The sequence below is a fragment of the Chlorocebus sabaeus genome, chromosome 5 (genome assembly GCF_047675955.1).
Source record: "Chlorocebus sabaeus isolate Y175 chromosome 5, mChlSab1.0.hap1, whole genome shotgun sequence".
NCBI classification, from domain to species: domain Eukaryota; kingdom Metazoa; phylum Chordata; class Mammalia; order Primates; family Cercopithecidae; genus Chlorocebus; species Chlorocebus sabaeus.
The window spans coordinates 28,591,120-28,596,572 of NC_132908.1; the positions used below are offsets into that span (position 1 = coordinate 28,591,120).

At 42.6% G+C, this 5,453-nt stretch overlaps 1 pseudogene; it reads left to right on the top strand.

Annotated features, from left to right (window-relative positions):
- The first annotated feature begins 3,609 nt into the window (after window positions 1–3,609).
- On the top strand, window positions 3,610–5,061 carry LOC140711743 (vomeronasal type-1 receptor 3-like; annotated as a pseudogene).
- Window positions 5,062–5,453: the final 392 nt, after the last annotated feature.

Consider the following 5,453-nt stretch of genomic DNA (forward strand, 5'->3'; position numbering starts at 1 on the left):
AAGCCAATTGGGCCTTTAACTGATCTAGGTGACCCTATGTTCCAAAAACACCCAGATAAGGTCAGTTTAACTGTTCCGCTGCCATTCCTAGTTCCTAAACCCCAGCTGCAATGACAACATCTCCAACCCAGACTGATGTTCATACTAGGTGGGGTACATCCCCTCATTAATCTCACCCAGCCTAAACTAGCTCAAGATTGTTGGCTATGTCTAAAAGCCAAACCCCCTTACTATGTGGGATTAGGAGTAGAAGCCATGCTTAGAAGTGGCCCTCTATTTTGTCGTGCATGACCCCGTGCCCTCACACTAGGAGACGTGTCTGGGAATGCTTCTTGCCTAATTAGCACCGGATATAACTTTCCTGCTTCTCCATTTCAGGTTACTTGTAATCAGTCCCTGCTTACTTCCTTAAGCACTTCAGTCTCTTACCAGCACCTAACAATACCTGGTTAGCCCGCACCTCCGGTCTCACTCACTGTATCGATGGGACTGAACCAGGACCTCTCTTGTGCGTGTTAGTTCATGTACTTCCCCAGGCATACATGTACAGTAGACCGGAAGGACAACTCCTCATCTCTCCCCTTGGATTGCATCCCAGCTTTTGCTGAGGCACCCTGCTCCTAGTACCCCTCCTGGACGGCCTTAGCATAGCCGGATCAGCAGCCATTGGCATGACTACCCTAGTTCAGGGAGAAACTAGACTAATGTCCCTGTCTCAACAGGTAGATGCTGATTTAAGCAACCTCCAGTCAGCCATAGATACACTGCATATCCAGGTAGAGTCTCCGGCTGAAGTAGTTCTTCAAACTGCCAAGGCTTAGATCTGCTATTCCTCTCCCCAGGAGGTTTATGCGCAGCCCTAGGAGACAGTTGTTGCTTCTATGCCAATCAGTCTGGGGTCATAAACGATACTCTCCAAAAGACTGGAGAAAATCTGGATAGATGCCAACAAGAGGGAGAAAATAACATCCCTTGGTATCAAAGCATGTTTAACTGGAGTCCATGGCTAACTACTCTAGCCATGAGGTTAGCTAGACCCTTTCTCCTGCTGTTAGGCTTAATCTTCAGGCTGTGTATATTAAACTGGTTTCTTAATTTTATAAAACAGCACATAGCTTCTGTCAAGCTTATGTATCTTAAAACCCAATATGACCCCCTTGTTATAGCTGAGGAATCAACGATTTGATTCCCCCAAAACACAAGCGGGCAATGTAATACCTAACCTTGTTTCAACATGGATAGACTCTCCCTTAGCTACCTAACCTTGTTTTAAGACTCTCCTTGTTGAACAGACTCTCCCCTAGATGAGAAAAATGGATGGACTCCATTTGACTCCTTCATTTGCAAGACATCAAGGACTCCTTACCCACCCCTTCCTCAAGGAGTTAACTTGTGTAAGTTGAGTCTCAGCCTATCAAAGAGTCCAATTAACTGATAAGGTGCTGAGGCAAACTGGTGTCCACAGTTCCCAGCAATGTACTCAGAGATGGTACCATAAGGCCCCCGCGTTTGTCCGGTAGATAACGCCCAGAGCCCCCTCACCTATCACCTTGTGATGAATTTAAAGCCCCTGCACCTGGAACTGTTTTCCTGTAACCATTTTTCTTTTTAACTTTTTTTGTTTGTTTCTCTTCTTTAAAGTTGCTGCAGCTAGAATCCCCCTCCCCACTCTAAACCAAAGTATAAAAAAAAATTAGCCCCCTCTTCGGGGCCGAGAGAATTTCGAGCGCTAGCTGTCTCTCGATCACAGGCTAATAAAGGACTCTAGAATTTGTCTCAAAGTGTGACGTTTCTCTCTAACTCGCTTGGGTACAACACTACTCTGGAAGTACCTAATGGAGACTGTGACGAGTGGTGACAGGAAGCATCTGAGAATGATGAAAAGACCATATTCTTTCATGAAGTCGGGGAGGAGCGGTCAAGGAAAGGTATCTTGATGACCTTAGGTTTTCATATGAGAACAAAACTCATGGACTTCAGTAGTTTTCAGAAGTCAATTATTTGGTAATATTTACTGTATCTTCAAAAATGTTCTAAAGCCATTCTTAGGCTCAATACTCATCTTAGTAACAATTCAGTGAATATTTTCCCTACTTAGGGTGTTCCTTTTAAATAATAGGCTTATATTTTAATATATATAACAATTCTGACATTAAATAATTTTTCTTTTTTTTTTTTGAGATGGAGTCTTTCTCTGTCACCCAGGCTGGAGTACAGTGGTGGGATCTTGGTTCATTGCAGCCTCCACCTCCTGGGTTCAAGCGATTCTCCTGCATCCACATCCCAAGTAGCTGGGACCACAGGTGCATGCACCACTATGCCTGGCTAATTTTTGTATTTTTAGTAGAGACGGAGTTTCACCATGTTGGCCAGGTTGGTCTCGAACTCCTGACCTCAAGTGATCTGCCCATCTCAGCCTCCCAAAGTTCTGGGATTACAGGTGAGAGCCACAAGAGCCACGATGTCTGGCCTGGAATAATTTCATTTGATATTTTTGTATTCATAAACAAATACTAAATTTCCCTTAATTAATGACAACCTGGTTCTCCTTTGCAGTGTTTTATCTCCTACTCATGTCCCTTGTTCCCTTGCTTAGCAGCAGTCATTTCTGTGTCCTTCTTGGTTAGGATGAAAAAGAATCTTCTTTTTTAATTTCAACATGAAATCATTTAAACATTCAATACATTTCATTTGGTCTTGTATGATTATTCTTTTAGGATTATACTAAATCAGTGCATCTATATTCTACTTGGATTTCTGAATCATTATAGGTGATATTTGCTCATAAAATAAGCAATTAGATTTAAATGAGAAATTGCCACAATCAAAAATTAAGAAAAAACTACAACCAGGTTTAAAGAAAATGACAAGATATACAACATAAAATGTGTGAAGCATTAGAAAAACATAGCTATGGCCAAGGGTAAGACACACAGTGATTAAACACATTGTCCAATTTTGATTCTGCCTCTTACAAAGAAGTTACTTTAGAAAAGTCATTAAGCTTCCTTGTGTAAGAGCTCGTTAACTGTAATATGGAAATAATAAAGCACTTTTTATTTTATATACCACAGAATTATTGTAAAAGTTATATGTAAAACACTAATATAGTACTCTTCTCATGGGGATGTATATGTTTTTCTTTGTAGAGCAAAACTCTTATTTAAAAAACAAGGTCTGGTTGGGGATGAGGTGAGCAGATCAGGAGGTCAGGAGATCGAGACCATCCTGGTCAACATGGTGAAACCCTGTCTCTACTAAAATACAAAAAAAATTTAGCTGGGTCTGGTGGCACGTGCCTGTAGTTCCAGCTACTCAGGAGGCTGAGGCAGGGGAATTCCTTGAACCCGGGAGGTGGAGGTTGCAGTGAGCTGAGATCATGCCACTGCACTCCTGCCTGGTGACAGAGCGAAACTCTGTCTAAAAAATAAAATAAAATAAAATAATTATTCAAAATAAAAAAATAGGGTCTAATAAGAAAACATCTAAGTTGGAAACAATGGTAAGTGGACAATAGGGGATTTTATTTGCAAAAGTGAAACAGATTTTATGTTTCCACACAGGGTTCTCTCACTTTGAATGTAATTATCAGTCACTGAAAAATGACAAATGGCCTCCAGGGATTTGGCAATAGGCATGATCTTCTTATCTCAGATCAGAGTCGGATTCCTGGGGAGTTTCTTCTTTACCACTATAGTTTCCTTTGTTTCACCAGAGGTATGTTATGGTCCACAGATCTGATTCTCAAGCATCTGACCACAGCCAACTCCTTGGTTATACTCTCTAAAGGAATCCCACAAACAATGGCTGCTTTTGGATTGAAGGATACTGAGAGTGATATTGGATGCAAACTTGTGTTTTATGGTCACAGAGTGGGCAGGGCTGTGTGAATTGGCAACACCTGCCTCCTGAGTATCTTCCAGGTCATCACCATCAGCCCCTGCGAATTCAGGTGGGCACAGCTTAAACTACATGCTCCCAGATACATCGGGTCCTCCAACATCCTGGTCCTGTGCTGGATTCTGAACATGTTGGTAAATATTACTGTTCCTCTATATATGACTGGCAAGTGGAACAGCATAAATAGCACAGACAAATGATTGTAAGTGTTGTTCTGGAGGATGTAGGAGCAGAATTCTACGTTCATTACATATTATCTTGTTATCATCCCTTCATGTTTCGTGTGTGGGGCTCATGACCTTGGCCAGTGGCTCCATGGTTTTTATCCTGCACAGAGGCAAGTAGCAGGTCCAGCACATTCAGGGGACCAACCTCTCCCCACCCCCCCATCCCCTACTGAGTCGAGAGTCGCCCAAAATATCCTGGTCCTGGTGAGCACCTTGTGTTATTTTACTCGCTCTCCTCCATCTTTACATGTCTCTTTTTCCTAATCCCAGTTGGTGGCTGGTGAATGTCTTAATTTAATTTAATAATTGTCTTAATTTAATACTTAATTTAGGAGAGCTAAATAATTAAACATGAGGCCAAAGTACATAAGAAAGCGGCAGTCTTTTATTGCAAATATGCACACACTCTAGGGCGAGGTTCTCCAGTCCTCAGGTATGCGGCCAGGGAAGTCGCACAGGCGCTCCAGGGTGAGGTTCTCCGGTCCACAAGTAGGAGGGGCCAAAGAAGTCACGCCGGCTCCTGCCGGCAGCGGACTTTTATGCATTGGTACTGGAAGGGGGAGGGCAGTGGGCAGGATAAGGGCGTGATAGGGGCGTCTCCATAGGCGTGGCCGGGTAAGTTTCGATCTCTTTGGATTGACGTCACCTGGCACATGCTCGGTTGATCTGCATCTTCCCAGGCCCGGGCTGCATTTTCCCGGTGTGGGAAAGTTGGTGAGGAAGAACCCGGAAGCAACATGGATTGTGCCTTCTTGTTCACCTTCCTCCATCTTGTCCTTTCTCCCTTACCCAAACAGTGAACACCTCTGCACTGATGACTGCCTGCTTTCCCACGGTCAGCCCCTTTGTGCTCATGAACTGCCATCCCAGGATACCCAGGCTGGGCTCTGCCTGCTGTGGAGAGAATACACAGTTTCCTAAGCTGGTCAGATAGTTCTTCGATTTATGTGGATTGTCTTCTTTCTATACAATGAATGGCCATTTGTTGATTTCTTCCTGCAGAAGGTTAAGCACCACAATTGGCAGACAATTGCAAAGTGTGTGTGAGACTCAGAATCCGTCTTTGCCCTTCAAGGATTTTTCATGTATCATAAATGATAGTTACAGATGAAATGTTTTGCAAAGTGCTTTCATAATTTTCATTTTGTTAATGTTGCAATGGAGAAGTTTAGAGGCAAATTATTCATTAAATGTGGACCTCTAATAATTTGGAATAATGCAACTTTAAACCAATTAATAAAAAATGTCATGAAGTTAACTGGGCACAGCAGTGTAAGAAAAGTAATGAAATAAAGCTTTAAGTGATGATCAATGAAGAAAGTGAGA